At 41.7% G+C, this 17185-nt stretch overlaps 1 pseudogene; it reads right to left on the reverse strand.

Moving 5' to 3' along the window:
- Positions 1-11212: 11212 nt before the first annotated feature.
- LOC137758618 (UDP-N-acetylglucosamine--peptide N-acetylglucosaminyltransferase 110 kDa subunit pseudogene) lies at positions 11213-14350 on the reverse strand (annotated as a pseudogene).
- Between the last annotated feature and the right edge of the window lie 2835 nt (positions 14351-17185).

Raw genomic sequence — 17185 nt, forward strand, 5'->3', positions numbered from 1 at the left:
AACAACAAGACAAAAAGACGTAGCTACTGCTCTTCTGCGCATACTACATACCTGTTGTTGACAATATAAAGTAAACACATTTTATTCACTACAGCCCACCTAGTACCTGGCGCTGAGCCTGACATGTGATAGGTGCACAATAAACACTGGATGAAGCAAAGAAGAGAAGGAACCAGGTGCTGTACTAGGGAATTGCCTGGGTCAAGAGGTAGGGGAGCTTTTGAGATTTGGGTAAGTAGCAGAGGGTTCCCTGTGTAAATGAACTTAGAACCATCCCAGTGAGGTTTGTGGGGGCTGGAATAGATCTCATTCCTCTAGAATTAATCTGGAAAGTGAGGGGGAAATGGCTTGGGGGGATCTGGCTAAAGCTGAAGAGTATCCTTGATGTGAAAACAAAATCACAGAGTGGCAGTTTGTAGTTTGGCAGCAGGAAAGGGCAGTCTGCACAGTTCTTTATTTGTTGTGATGAAACAGAAAGTAGAGATGAGCTGAATTTATGTACAGTTCAAGCCAAATTATTGCTCAGGAGCATGTGTTGCTGTGTTAAAAAGTAGGTTAGGGGCTTCCCTGGTGGCGCAGTGGTTGAGAGTCTGCCTGCCAATGCAGGGGACGCGGGTTCGAGCCCTGGTCTGGGAAGATCCCACATGCCGCAGAGCGGCTGGGCCCGTGAGCCACAATTACTGAGCCTGCGCGTCTGGAGCCTGTGCTCCGCAACAAGAGAGGCCGCGACAGTGAGAGGCCCGCGCACCGCGATGAAGAGTGGACCCCGCTTGCCACAACTAGAGAAAGCCCTCGCACAGAAATGAAGACCCAACACAGCCATAAATAAATAAATAAATAAATAAAAATTAAAAAAAAAAAAAATAAAAAAAAAATAAAAGAACATCCATATCATTAACTGAGATGTAAAGTATGGGTGTCTTTAAAGGAGAATGAAAACTTATAGATAAAGGGGAAGCGATCTGAGTGCAGAATTCTTCTAGAGTTTTTCCCACAATCTTTTGCAGCTATATCGCTCACACTTTAGGAAGCTTTTGACTTGTTCACTAGAAACAACTCTATTGTCTTCATATTTCATCAATTTCTGTAATATTTAATGATATCACATCATTAAAATAACAAAATGCAAGTGTCCTAAACAGACGTAGGAAACAACTGCTTCACAGGGAGGATACAATTCATATCAGAAGGTAACCTACTAACCTTGTTCTGTGGTGGGAACGCTGGGGTACAAAGGGAATAGGCGGTGATTCTGGTGACTCCAGGAAAGGGAGGCAAGTGAAGAGTGTTTCTCAGGACTTCCCTGGTGGCGCAGTCGTTAAGAATCCGCCTACCAATGCAGGGGACACGGGTTTGAGCCCTAGTCTGGGAAGATCCCACACGCCGCAGAGCAACTGAGCCCATGTGCCACAACTACTGAGCCCACGTGCCACAACTACTGAAGCCCGCATGGCTAACGCCTGGGCTCCACAACAAGAGAAGCCACCACAATGAGAAGCCCACACACCACAACAAAGAGTAGCCCCCGCTCTCCACAGCTAGAGAAAGCTCACGCGTAGCAACGAAGACCCCACGCAGCCAAAAATAAATAATAAATAAATAAATTTATTTCAAAAAAAAAAAAAACTGTTTCTCTGTGAGCGTGGTACAAGCATGTTACAGGGCCCCAGCTGGTGCTCCTTGAGTCACTGACAAGCTGCCAGCATGGCTGGGTCCCCTGAATATTGACTTGGGGCAGCTGTCCCAAGTCATCACACTCTAGGGACTGTGCAGTATTGTGCCCTGGAAAGCATGCATTAAACACTTGCTTTAGCTTCTTCTGGAATGTAGTATGTGGAATAATAGATGACTCCTCTTAACAATGCAACTACCAGAGAATTACAACTGATGAGAGACCAGCCTTATATATCCCATAGCAGATTTAGCTTTGCAAGGCACATTTAACATTCTCAAACTGCTGAATCTAGAGAGAGACAGTAAAATCTCTGTAAGCATATTCTGGCAGCAAGTCACCGGGTAACTAACAAAGAACACCCAAAATAGCAGGCAAAGATGACTGAACAATATAAAAGTCGAGAATCTAAGCAGTGGTTACTATATTACCATGAACTGAGACTGGGGAGCCCACGTTTTGCAGCAAAGGCCCAGCCAGCTTTCTAATTTATTTTATGCTAAAATTGGGTTGATAAAAAATGACCCTATTCTCTGCTGTCAATACTTTGGAAAAATTTTCCCATAGTTTGGAAAGGAGGGAAATAAGATTTCCCTGTGAGAGTTAACTGTAAAACCAAGAATGTCATTGATTACATATAGATACGCAGTCTCTCAAGAGATCGAGTATTTCCAATATGAAACCTTTTCATATTGTTCTCTATCAAGGCCTTAATTAATGGTAGAACTTGAAGGGGCCTAAAAGGTTCAAATGTTAGGACTCAGAAAGGTTACATGATATGTTCAAGGTCCTAAGGTCAATTATGAGTTAATCCGGCCTATGACCTAGGTCTCCCAGGTCCTAGTCTCATGGTTTTCTCATTATAACACCCACCTTCTAGTTGGAATTGTCTGATTAGCTGGGGTCACTGTATCCTTAGAGATACGGTTACTATAGCTGAGGACCAAATTACCCTACAAATCAATGAGGTAAAACAACTGTTTATAATGCTTATTGGGTCTGTGGGTCACAATTCAGACAGGGGCTGTGGAGATGACTTGGGGCTAAGATCCCCTGAAGACTCACTCACTCGCTCACTCACATGTCTGCTGACTGATGGTGGCTCTCGCTGGGACCTCAGCACCTACAAGCAGCCTCTCTATGTAGCCTGAGCTTCCTCACAACATGGTGACTGGCTTCCAAGAGGGCATCACAAGACAGTCAGGCAGAGGCTCTATTGCCATTTATGGCCCAGCTGGGAAGGCATGCAACATGACATCCACCCCATCCTCTTTTTGTTGGGGCAGTCATAAAGTTCTACCCCAGTTCAAGGGGAAGGGAATAGACTTCACCTCTTGACGGGAAGTGGCAAGGTCCTGGAACAGCGTGTGGGGTCAGAAATATTGCTGTGGCCACTTATGGAAATTACAATCTGCTACAACTAGAATTAAATGCCTTCTTTACAAGAAAAAATTAGAGGGAGAAAAGAGGCAGCAGAAGAACAACTAACAAATCACACCTGAAGTCTGAGTATGCCTGCTCCCATTTCTCTCCCTCTGGGGAACTTTGCAATCTGTGCTTACTGCAAATTGAATGGGAATAAAGCATGTTAACTCAACATGATTGGAGCTTTTATTTCATTTAAATGTCTAGTTTGGTGTGTTGGAAAGTATGTCTCCAGCTTTTAGGCTAGGGATAAGATGTATCCTTCACAATGAGGAAAAGGGGAAAAACTATTTTAATTGAAGAACTTATTTTTTAATATAGATCATCTACTAGACTATAAAGAAAACATCAACAAATCTCCTAAAGCACAAAGTGCACAGACATTCTCTGACCACAGAGCAATAAAACTATAAATTAGAAACATTTAAACAAAACTTTCCCACCCACATGGAAATTCAAAAATACCCTTCTCTATATCTCTTGGGCACAAAAGGGGAAATATGATTGCAATCATAGAATATTTAGAAAATAAAAATAATGAAAACACTACAAATCAAAACTCCTGGGATACGGCTAAAGCTATATTTTAAGAGGCACATAAATAAGTAAGGAATGAATAATGACAATGCCAGCAGCAGCAGCAATGGCTAACACTTTCTATTCTAGGAGCTTTATATGTATGGACTCATTTAATCCTCACAGCAACCTACAGGTAGATGCTATTATTTTCATTCTCATTTTACAGAGGAACAAATTGCGACACCGAAGGGATGAGTGATTTGAGCGAGATCATGCAACTAGCCCCTGTCATTCCAGGCACTGGGGTTACACAGTGACCTAGAAGGCAAAGTGTACGCTCTCTTACAGCTGTGAGCTCCTCATTACTGCTGGGCAGGTGTGGGAGTGCCAGCTTCTCACGAGGCCTTCACGGATGCCTTCCTGGATGGGAGGGGCAGAAGTGCCTCGTTACCGCCGGGTGGTGGCAAAAGCCCTGAAGCTCCCCTAGGCCTTCTCTGGCAGTACCCCATCTGGGATGGGGAGAGAGGCCTTGTTACTGCCAGTGGGGGTGGAAGTCCAGGCTCCCCGTGTGGTCTCCACTGGTACTGTGGAGAGGGGAGGGAGGAGAGTGTGTATCATTCATGCCTGTTGGGGATGAAAATCCCAGCTCCCTATGTATCCTTCTCTGCCGCCACCTTGGCAGGTGTGTTGGGGTGCCTTGGTACAGCCTAGCGGAAGGCTGAAGTCTAGTCTCCCCTCTAGGACTTGGCTGGCATGGGTGGGAGTGGGGCCACAGTTTTTGTTTGTTTTTTTTTTTTTCTGTGGTTTTTGGCTGGAGTAGAGCTGCTTAGATAATTCTAAAAGTTTTCTATTTCACTAGGCTGACCTATTCCTGGTTCTCTGGCTAAGCAGACCAGGCTTTGGTTGAAGGTTGTTTTTTTTTTGTTTTTTTTTTTTTTGTCTGTGCCTGTTGGCGTTTGCAGGTTGCTAGCTTCTTCAGCTCCAAGTCTGGGATATATGAGGTAAACAAACAAACAAGGTAGGAACTAACCATGTGTCATTCCTCAGGTCTCAAAGTCCCTAGCTGATCTGCCTTCCTCTCTCTACCTTTCAGCCTTCTTATGTTTCTTTTATATGTAATGTCCAAGGGTTTTAGTTTCACTTAGCTGGAGGAATATGGGAAAGTACATCAACTTCATCTTCCCAGAAGAAGTTGTCTCTTATGTTAAGAAAAAAAAAAACTGACAGGATGTGTTCATTCTCAGAGCAGGAGGAGAGTCAGAATGGCAGAGAACCACTGATAGTGAGGGGTGGAGGGGAGAGAAAGGGGGTGGGATCCTGTGCACAAGTGGAAAGGATGGCCCTAGATGTGAACATGGAGAGTTCATCTGAAGTCACAAGAGGAAAAGATGAGCATCTATTAAACATGCATGGAGTTTGGTGGTGAGTGGATGAGGATGTCTCCATGGACTAAGGGAAGCCATCAACTGAGAAAGGGGGCTGGGGTCAGGGAAGGCTGGGGATTTGCAGAGAGAAGCTGCTTTGAAAGGTGGTGGAGAGAACTGACTAGAGAAATACAGAAGGATTTCTCTACAGCCTGAAGCCACATACATTTAGAAGGAAACCAGTTAGCCTAGTTGCTTCTTTTCCTCCAGAACTAGGTACAGAGTAGGCAGATAAATGCGGGTTTACTCAGTCAATAATTGTGCCAGATCAGATGAGAGAAGAACGAAGAAAAAAAAAAAAAGAAAAAAAAGACATGGAGGGTGTGTATAAAGGAGTGATTATGATGATGAAACACAAAGTCAGTACCATAGCATGGCACAACTACAGAAGGCACTATTTTTATTGTATTTTGCAACACAGAGACCCAGCGTAGACTCTAATGTGGATGAGGAAGAACCTGAGTAAATGGCCAGTGAATATTTGGGGGTGATTGAATTGGGAGTCCTAATAGGGCTGGAGAATTGTTAAGGTGGGACTGGTAAATTAGAGGCACGCAAAGATAGGAGATGATGGCCATAGAGAGAAGATATTTGAAATTGAGATTTAGGAGGTGAAATAGATATTGGAAATGAAAGATCTAGGATATGAGAAGGTGTAGCTGAAGTGAGGTGGGGGGTGCTTAGCAAACTACATGCCCTTCACAAACTTCCCATTGAGAATAACTAAAAACAATGAATAAAATATAGAAATATATATATTTTTAAATGCATCAGTGACCTGCTAATAAAGTAAGGCCAAAAGGAATTCTAAGCAAGGCCCAAGTGAGATGACCCAGGCACTGCTAATGGCCTTTGTACTGAGGACTTTTGACAAATCAGGGGATCTTGAGATCCAGTGTTCACAGCCTTGTGAAATATGGATGATAGTTGACAAAGCCTAGGTCCAGCCCAAAGAGGGCAGCATAAAAGACAATCCTACATAAAGCTCGAAAGGGTATACTAGAAATAAAATTGCCCCCATTGCAGACAACAAGGACATTTGCTTATGTTAAAATTTGGCGCTGGTAAAGGAGAAGAAAAATCTTTCCTGAAAGTTTCTAAGTACAAGCTAGCCCTCACGTGTGAGTTTTGTTGCCAGAGTTGCGCTACCTGGGTGGTCTGGAAAACCTTCAAGCTGAGAATTTAGTTTAAAGTGGCCCTCCTTCAGTAGTACCCATGAGCATCTGGCAGAAACACATGCAAATCCTTTTTAAATGAACTCCCTTCTATCTAGGCTTCAAATAATTCCCATAGAAATGTGAATTCACAATTAAAAAAGAAAAGCATCATGAGCGAGACCCAACAAAATAACAAGCAACTCACATCACCCACAAAAAGTCAATCAGGTGTTGGAAATATCAGATAGTATAAAATTTATATACAATTTATAATGATTAGAGGGCAGAAACTAGGGAGTCATCTGCAGGAGATAAGATTTTTACATACACATAAGAATACATATTAAAGATAGGGACGTTGCTGGTGTAGTCTTTTTATAGGTTTTATAAACCACTTGAGCCTATATCCGTCATTTTAGTGTCTGACATGTTTGGAACTATCAGTGCTTTGTTGGTTTATGGCTTAAATTCCTTTTCTTGTCCGTTTCCTTCTTCCCTTCCCCCCACTTTAAAAATTTTCCTATACAGAAAAATAGAATTAAGATTTTTTTTTAGTAAAATTGATACTTATAAGGTCAATATTTTAAAAATGCATTTCTATATACCAGCAACAAAAAATTAGAACGTGTAATAAAAAGACAGATGCCATTTACAGTAGTATCAAAAATATGAATTACCTAGGAAGAGATTTAACAAAATATGAGTAAGACCTGTATACAGAAAATCATAAAATGACTGAGAGAAATCAAAGGAAATTTAAATAAATGGAAAGTGATACTATGTTTATGGGTAGGAAGATTCAATATTATAAAGTTGTCATTGCTTTTCCAATTGATCCGTAGATTTCTTTTATTACATTTAAAATCCCAACAAAGTATTTATTTTGACTGGTGGGCATTGAGGAATGGATAGTGGAACTTGGCACGTTGATTCTCAAGTGTATCAGAACGGACACTGAAAATCAGTTGAGAAAGTATGAGCTTTAAATAACTGATGCTGAGACAACTGGTTATTCGTATAGAAAAAAGGGGATCTGAACCCCTACCTCACACCACATGCCAAAAATCAATTCTAGGTGTCTAAAAGACTCAAAATTAGGTAGAGTTTTTAAACTTTTTGAAAGTAATAAAAGAAAATGCCCTTTTCAATTAACGGATGAGAAGAATCTCTGAAGCGAGACAGAAAAGCATAGAGAGTAAAGTAAATTACTATTAAAGTGAACTACATTAAAATGAAGAACTTCTGTTCATCAAGATATACCATAACAGAAGTGAAAAGGTGAGTCACACACTGGGAGAGGGTATTTGCTATACCCATATGACAAAGGGTTAGTATCCAGACCAAAAACTATAAGCCATTCAGAAAACTACAACCTAATTTATTCTAAAGGGGAAAAAGATTTGACTGGGCATATCACTGAAGAGAGAACACAAATGGTAAAATAACATATGAAAATATGTTCAACTTCATTTGTAATCAGGGAAATGCAAATTAAAACCACAGTGGCATATTATTTCAATCTCATCAGCTTGACAGAAATTTTTCAATGTGGAATACCAAGAATTAGAGATGTGGAACCACTGAATTCTTATACAGTGTTTGTGGGAGAGTCAATTTATTTCAACCATTTTGGAAGATAATTTGCATTATCTATTAGGTTGAAGGTATGCATGCCTTTTGACTCAGCAATTCTACTCTCTGATGTTTGGCCTAGAGAAACTCTTGTACACATGTAGTGGGCGGTAGGTATAAGATGTTCATAGTAGCATATCTGTAAGAGCAAAAACTAGAAACAACCAAGATATTCACCAACAGTAGAATGGAGTAAAATTCTGATATATTCATATAATTGAATACTATACAGAAATAAACATGAATAAACTGTAGTTATTTGCAACAACATGGATGCATCTCAGGAACATGTTATTAAGTGGAAAAAGTATGTCCCAGAAAGACCCATATGGTAAATTCCAATTATATGAAGTTCAAAAGCATGCAAAAATCATATATACATACATATATATGTATATATACATACACACACACACACACACACATATATATATATATATATATAGAATGATTAGGAAGGATGGGATTGGAGAGGGATACATAGGGGCTTAAATGTTCTATGTCTTAAATGGGACAGTAGGTGCACAAGTGATCATGTCATTGTTACTTTTTTTATCCTTAAACATTTATTTTATAAATATTCTTTTGTATATATCCGATACTTAATAAAATGTCAAGGCTCTTTGGAATTGAGGAGGTAAAAAGAGCTTTATCACAGAATGATTTCATGCTGGAAAGTTAGAAACAACAACAAAGGTCCCCAGTAAAGGTCTGGTTAAATAAATTAAGGTACATCTGTATAACAAAATAGCATCCAGCAATGAAGTGCATACACTGACATGAGATGTTCCTTGTATAGCAGATGAAAGAAGTTACAGAACAGTATGATACCTCATTTACATAAGAAATATAAAAATACACATACATAAGAATAGAAAAAACGTTGAGTGAGTACACCAAAAAGTTAACTGTACTGGAATCTGGGTGTTGACTATTAGAATTATACTTAGGGTTTTTTTTCTTGATTTCTTCTCATTTTTTTCTACCAGAAACATATATTACTATTATACCAAAAAAAGTCAGAGAAAGAGTAGCAAAGAATATCTAAGAAACATCAGAAAGAAGAATGTAAATATAAAATGTTTGGAAACGACCTTCACAAAATATATTAACATATTATTTGAAGAAAATGGTTACACTTTTATTAGAGTTAAAAATGAGATTTGAAGATAAATGGATTTATCTATCTATCTATCAAGTTTCTGGCTAAAAGGCAATATAATAAAGATTTAACTTCTTCCCAATTTAATTTACAGGATTAAAATAATCCCAAACAAAATCACAAAGAAGTTTTTTGTTTTTTGTTTTTCAGGGCAAATCATTCATTTATTGTTTAAAGATTGCAAGACAACATCTGAATTTCTGTAGCACGATGTAAATGTTTTACTTTTTTGATAAAGCAGAGTATAATAGAAAAAACAATTAGTTTCCAGTAATATCTATATCTCTATTCAGAATTAAGCCTTCCACAGACATGTTACCTGGAAACAAAAGCCTGTTACAATAAGCAAAGCTTCAACCAGAGCGGCTACTTTTCGGGCAGGGAAAGGTTCATCCCTCTAGGGGGATGCTGTGCTATGTAAAATGGCTGCAAGGTCACAGCCTTGAGGGCGCTGGAAGTCTATTCTCCTATTCCACATGAAGTAGTTTGGTGAACTTCAAACGTCCGTTCATCTGCAACCAAGCTGGCAACCTTTAACTGATTCTTTCAAGCAGGTAAAAAATAAATTAAAAGAAATCCCTACACTGATGTTCCTTGATTTACACTGTTAAGTCGTTCATTAACATGTAATTCTGGCTAAGAATTACATTTGAGACTCCTTGCTCAGATTTTGGTTAACAGTACAAATCTTTCCGAAATTCAAGTGCTTCTTAATCAATCATTTGTCAGCTAGGATACATTCAGGCATCAGCTGCAACTACAGAATAGATGCACTGCCTCAGCACTTTGGAAAGACAGAATCTAGAACACTACTAGCAGACAAAATATCTGTTACTAGACAGCATATGTGCAGTACAGCAAGACAAAAACATATATTCATATGTTGGCTTGTTTAAGCCTCAAGCCCTCAGTCCTTTGTTGAAATACAATAATTTCATTCCTATGGTTTTCAATACCAAAAACTCAACCCCCAGGAGGGCTAAAGTCTAATTTATACTCCAAACCAAGTAGCAGTGCAGTTCGCTACTACTGAGGCTGAATCCATAGACTTCAAGACCACGTCCAGAAGACAAGTTATTATGTGTAACACCCTAGAAGGTCTGAAGCATAATAATCATATACATAGCTGGTCCTCCAGAGCTTTTTACCTATAACATGTTTTTTGATGAAAGTTATTTAATGCACTGGAGATAACTGGGACTTACTGATCAAATATTTGAATACTTGTACTTACCTGGGATTTCATTTCTGCTGAAAGAAAAAGGAAGAACAGGACTCACTTTAAAAAAAAGAACAAACTTTAGAAGTGAAAGTAAAAATCTGATCACACACTATCACTTTTGGAAGCAGCACAGAGGGGCAGTCAACGGTAAAACACTGGTGCAATAGGTCAAAACTCTAGGCCAAAAATCCATTATTATTATCATCAGTGACAGTACCACAACTGTGCCCTTCATAATTAATAATCACTCCTAAGAATCTTCATTTGGCACCAGATGATGTGTTTAAGAGAAACACTCTGGGAGGTTTTGAATCAGACTTGGTTTTTTGTTAGCCAAGTTACAGGAAAATGTTTAAAGTGGGGGGAAGGGAAGAAGGAAACGGACCAGAAAAAGAATTTAAGCCATAAACCAACAAAGCACTGATAGTTCCAAACATGTCAGACACTAAAATGACTGATATAGGCTCAAGTGGTTTATAAAACCTATAAAAAGACTACACCAGCAAAGTCCCCATTTGTCTGTAGAGTTCAGAAACTAAAACAAGGAATATTTTAGCTTAAAACCTTATCTCAAAAGAATCATATACACGTCACATGAATAAAACCTGAAACCAAACATTTTTAATAGCTCCAATACCCCAAATATAAAGAAAAACTTAATTCAGAAGACTGGGCAATCTCTATCTCCCCTCCACACTAACCACCCATCCCATGGAAGACCAAGGGAGATCAGACCTTCCAGACTTAGGCAACACCTGGCTGCCGCAAAATTCTACGGAGACTCCTTGTGGAACAGCAGTCTCCCATCTCTTGTGTCTCTCCCTGTCATGATCATGCAGGAAGCAAGTCTGGCTGTGCTATCTGTTATCACTGTCTGTCACCCATCTGCAACATGATATTGCTACAAAGGTAAGTACAAAGTAACGTATCTAGTTCCCTTTCCCCCAGAAGGTTGAGGCTCAGGTACAGGGGTAATTCTCCTGCGCACACAGTCATTATTTAGGCCGACTCAGTGACGTCAACAGGCTTCATCATGTGATCAGGTTTGTTGCCAGCTGCATAATGCTCCCACATCTGTAGATAGAGGCGCTCTAGTTCCAGTGTGTATTGTTTGGTGTTGAACAGAGGGCTAGATATTCTCTGCTTCCAGACTTTGCCACGAATTCTCTTCAGGTATTCTAGATCAGTTCCCAGTTTCACAGCTATGTCTTCATACTCTTGTCTATTTTTAGCAATAAGCTCAAGACAGCCTAAACAGGTGAGCTGGGAAGCTGCAACTCGGGAAGCAAGAGTCTCTCCTGGCATAGTCACCATGGGTGTCCCCGACCAAAGGACATCCATCCCTGTGGTGTGTCCATTACAGAGTGGAGTGTCCAAGCAGACATCAGCCAGCTGGCCTCTCCGAACATGTTCCTCTTTAGGAGCAACAGGTGAAAAAATGATACGGTTCTGGGGAAGGCCCATATTTTGCGCGTACTGTTGAATATTAGGTTCTCCTGCTGGGAAACGCAACAGCCACAGTACGCTATTGGGAACACGCTTCAGAATATTTGCCCACATCTGCAAAGTAGATGGGTCAATTTTATATAGCTGATTAAAGTTACAGTACACAATGGCATCTTCCGGTAACCCGTACTGAGAACGTGTGGTTACAATAATGGTACGGGGAACCTCCTCTCCAGTGGCAGCCTTATTGTTGATCTGGGTAGTTGCCAGTCCATTGCTAATACTGAATCCATTAATTGTTATCTGAATTTGTCCTCTGTTAATCATTTCAATAACTGCTTCTGCAGTCGTATTCATAGGAATGACAGGCATATTAAGATCTATATTGCTGCTGTCTGCTTTGTCTCCTCCATCAGGACATTTCATCTTGACAATTTTCACGTCTGGTAGACTATCAAGAAATGCTTTGAGGTCGATGCCATTTAGCACAATTCGATTGTCATAAATGTGCCCATTGGACTTAAAATCGATGACTGCTTTTTTCTTCAGGTGAGGGAACATATTAGCATGATCACCAATAAAGAAAGTATGGGGCATATAAGCCAGTTTCTCAGAATACTGCTCAGCAACTTCAGCAGGTGAAGTTTCCCGATCAGTGATGATATAATCCATGAAAAGCGCGCCACTAGTCCCAGGGTACCCCAGCCACATTGCCTGAATAGGAGCTGGCCTGAGAGCAAAGAGTTCATTTCGAGCACCCCTGGTATAACCATTCATATTTACGAGGATGTGTATACCATCTTGATGGATGCGATCAGCTGCTTTTCCATCGCATGGAATCTGAGAAAGATCAACGAAATGATCGGCTTCTGCCATCACCTTCGCTCGGAAGTTTGTGCCATCATCTGGGCTCAGGGCATAACAGAATACCTCAAATTTATCACGATTGTGCATGCCTGGAATAGACTGCATAAGATGAGAAGTAGGATGGTTCCCAAAGTCAGAACTCACGTATCCTACACGCAGTCGACCATCACTGAGCTTCAAGTCCTTTGGATGTTCATACGGTGGTTTGTGAAGGACATTGATGTTATCCAGGCAGAGGTGCCCATGCCTCTCGGCAATAGCCTTCCTGACGCCGTGAGGAAGAGGATATAACATGCTGTGATGAGGCTGCACAGAAGGCAACCTGTTCTTCTCTAACTGGTCAGCCACAACGCTGACCAACCTCTTCATGCGCTCATCATAGTCTGTCCAGTCACAGACAATCTGCAGGCAATGAGCCAGATTACAATAAGCGTCAGGAAAGTCAGGTTGAAGCTTCAGAGCAGTGCGATAAGAAGCAATTGCTTCTGGAATATTCCCTGAATCCTTGTGAATGGAAGCCAGATTGCTGTGGGCATCCGCAAATGCAGGGTTAATCTGAATGGCACGTGTATAACACTGCAAGGCTCCCTGAACATCCTGCATCCCCGTTAGAGTGTTTCCCATATTACAGTAGGCCTCAGCAAAGGTAGGACTGATTCGAATAGCCTCCTTATAATGCATCAGAGCTTCCTGCACTCTTCCCTGCTGCTGCAATACACTTGCTAAATTTGAATGGACAGCAGCAAACTCTGGGAAGACTTCTAATGCTTTACAATACAAGCGAACTGCCTCTTCAATGTTTCCCTGTTCTCGCTTGATATTGGCTAGGTTATTCAGAGAGTCTGCATGGGTGGGACACAGCCACAGAGCTGTATTATAACAATCTTCTGCTTCGGCAACACTGCCCTTCTCTTTGAGAGCGTTGGCTAGGTTGCAGTAAGCGTCCGGGAAGTGTGGTTGCAATTCAATAGCTCGCCTGTAGGTGTCTATTGCCAGATCTATCAGGCCTTGCTCATAGTATACACAAGCCAGGCTGCCATGTACCACTGCATGATTTGGACTCAAGCTTAGGGCACGAAGGTAAGCTGCCACAGCTCGTTCAAAAATCCGTGCCTCTTTGAAGACATTTCCTAAATTGATATAAGCATCCAGAAAATTGGGGTCATGGGTGACAGCCTTTTCAAAGTGATGAATTGCAAGCCAAATCTCCCCTTGTGCATTGAAAACACAGCCAAGGTTACTCCAAGCTACTGCAAAGTTCGGTTGCGTCTCAATTGCTTTCAAATAACATGCCTTGGCTTCTTCCAAGCGACCCAGGGCTTTGAGCAGGTTCCCCAGGTCACTGCAAACACAGTACAGATCAGGATTGTACTGAAGAGCGGAGGCGTAAGCTTGTACTGCCCCTTCCATGTCGCCTGCTGCTACCAAAGCGGCTGCCAGGTTAATATAACCATCGATGAAATCTGGTTTGAGACGCAACGCATGCCGGTAATGCTCGATTGCTTCCTGCAACTGCCCGCTTTCCTTGTACACATTCCCCAAATTCGAATAGGCTTCTGCCAGAAGAGGGTTCTTTTTAATTGCCAGAGTACTAAAGTGGGCAGATCCGTCCAGCCTTCGACACCGGAAGTGTATAGATGAAAGTAATAAAAGTACACCAGTATTGTCTGGCTCTTGTCTCCAGAGCTGCATGCAGTGTCTCTCAGCTGCCTCAAAATCTCCCGCCTGATAGGCTCGATGTGTCAACTCTGCTAACCCTTGGAAGGAAAGCATACGTTTCGTTGGGTCTGTGCTGTCGGCCACGTTGCCCACGGAAGACGCCATCTGGAGCTTCTGGAGGGAGTGCGAAAAGAGGGTAATTGAGTCCCGCTGCTGCCACTACTGGCAAGAATGTTTCTAGAGGTAGCAAATACAAGGGCAGTAGCCGTACCACTGCTTTGGCAGGCTTAAGCGGTGGCAGCAGTTACATACACTGAACCTTAGGAACTCTGGTTGGCCATCTATCTCTCACGGTCTTGAAAAAATCACAATGAAGTTTAAGTTTTTTTTAATTGATAAGATGGTTCTAAAGTTTATCTGGAGATGCAAGAGGGAAGAGATGTGGGGACATATGTATATGTATAACTGATTCACTTTGTTATAAAGTAGAAACTAACACACCATAGTAAAGCAATTATACTCTAATAAAGATGTTAAAAAAATATAGAGTTTATCTGGAAGAATAAATGGGGCTATTGATAATAGAATTCTGAAAATTAAAATTAAGAGGTTAGACTTGTTCTAATGGATCAATTTTAAAATGAATGCTAAAGCGACAACCATTGAACCACTATGATACAGTCAAATAGAAAGCTCTTAAACATCTAGTAGAAAGTGCTCAAACATCTCTTTATATTTTTAGAAACAGTGAATGTTGGAGGAAATAATGGTAATAGAGAAAGTAGAACATAAATAATGTTGGAATAATGGTTAAGGAAGGGTAGTTAATTTTTACCTTAAAATACGTTCTAAAACAAATTTGACTGTATTTACCTAAGATAAATTATAGATAAGTTAATGTAAAAAAATTTAAATCATTATTCAGAGGGAGCACAGAAAATATGTAACAGATTCACGAGGGTATAAGTCACTAAATCCAATGACTTTGCAGGACCAACTGATAATCTTGACTACCAACGCTCTTTTTCTTCCCTTTGCCTCCTTTGACTTCTATGACACACACTGCCCTGATTTTTCACCTCACTTTGGTTGCTACTTCTCCAATTCCTTTGCAAGATTATCCTCCTCTGAAAGCCATTACATGTTTGAGTTCCTCAGGGCCCATTCCTTCTCTACACTGTCTCCCAAGATATTCACATTTATAGCCACGGCTCCAATGACCACCTCTACTCAGGTGACTCAAATTTAACTCTCCCCCAGGCATTTCTTACCTATCAGTATAAGTCAGAATCCCTGAAAGAGAAAGGTGGCACACTCAAATGTACCGTAATTAAGGAGACTGTAGTCAAGAGATCATTTGCAAAGGGTTTGGGGAAAACAACAGAGGACAGTAGTCCAGCATCTCAGGGAGCTTTTACTGCCTAGGCTTAAAGGAGGAGGTTAGGGACTTCCGTGGTGGCTCAGTGGTTAAGAATCCACCTGCCAGTGCAGGGGTTCAAGCCCTGGTCCGGAAAGATCCCACATGCCACGGAGCAACTGAGCCTGTGCGCCACAACTACTCAGCCTGCACTCTAGAGCCCACGAGCCACAACTACTGAGCCCGCGGGCCGCAACTACTGAAGACCGGGCACCTAGAGCCCGTGCTCTGCAACAAGAGAAGCCACCGAAATGAGAAGCCCACTCACTGCAACGAAGAGTAGCCCCCACTTGCCGCGACTAGAGAAAGCCCGGGCGCAGCAAAGATCCAATGCAGCCAAAAATTAATTAATTAGTTTTTTGAAAAAGGAGGAGGTGGAAATGATTACTGGATTCGAGAGAGTATAAAAGAGGAAGACGTGGGAGGAAGAAGAGCAGGAGGCGCAGGAGGCAGAGGAGGAGGGTTTGAAGGAGGCAGGGTGGAAAGAGGAGGAGGTGGGGAAGAGGAAGAGATGATGCAGGATGTATATCGTATCGAGTAAATACTCAGCCTTCACGCTTCTTCCCTCATGTACCTCCTATGGGCTGAACGCAACTAGAAGGCAGCGCACACGGGAGCAGGCGCTGGGGATACATGGAATCTTGACATGCCACACACGTTAATGTCTCCGGGCAGGGATCAGCGTAGAGATGGGTGGAGAGTGGCTCTAGATGGGGAGGGAGAAGATATCTACCTAACAGACACCTCCTGCTTGGCTTCTTCTCTAGGACATCCCAGGGATATTTAAAACTCAGCAGGCCCAAGATTAAACTCATGAACTGCCCACTCCACAACCTCTCAAGAACAAGACTAATGAAAAACAAACTGGTCCTCTTTCAGTGTTTTCTGTGTCATCAAATGGTATCAAGGTCAGGCGTGTCTCCCCATAACTGTGCAGGAAGGGATTGGAGTGGGGCAACAGTAGGTGCAAATAGATCATTGAGGATGCTATTCCCCTAGTCCAGACAGAAATGATGATAGAATGGGCTGAGGAAGTGTTGGTAATGACGAACAGAAGTGGATGGATTGAAGTGGATAGACTGAAGAGATATTTCGAAAGCAAAATTGTTAGGACTTGTTATGAGATTGGATGTTTGGAGGTAAAAGTAATGTGGTTGTCAAAGATGACACCTTCAGTGATTTCCCATAGATCTTAGGAAGGAGACACAACTCCTTACCATGGACTTACTGGCCCTGCGTGGTCAGCATCCCCCACTTCCCACCCTTCAACCTTCCGCCTTCACTTACACCAGGCCCCTCTGAGGATGTGGACCATGTCCTACATTCTTTCAGTCCTTCCTGTTGCCTATGCTTGCCCATGAGCAGGACCTTTGCACCGGCTCTTTCCACTGCCTGTAATGCTCTTAGCCCACTACCTAAGTCCTCTTTATCATTCTTAGCTCAGTCACCACTTCCCCAGGAAAGCTTCCCCTGACTTCCCTAACTAGACCTAACCCTTCTATGAAAGCGCTCCTAGACTGGGTCCTTCCCTCTGTAGCCTCTATCCTTTAGTAGCTTACACACACTTGTGTGGCTTTTCAGTA

The sequence above is a fragment of the Eschrichtius robustus genome, chromosome 2 (genome assembly GCF_028021215.1).
Source record: "Eschrichtius robustus isolate mEscRob2 chromosome 2, mEscRob2.pri, whole genome shotgun sequence".
In the NCBI taxonomy this organism is placed as follows: Eukaryota; Metazoa; Chordata; class Mammalia; order Artiodactyla; family Eschrichtiidae; genus Eschrichtius; species Eschrichtius robustus.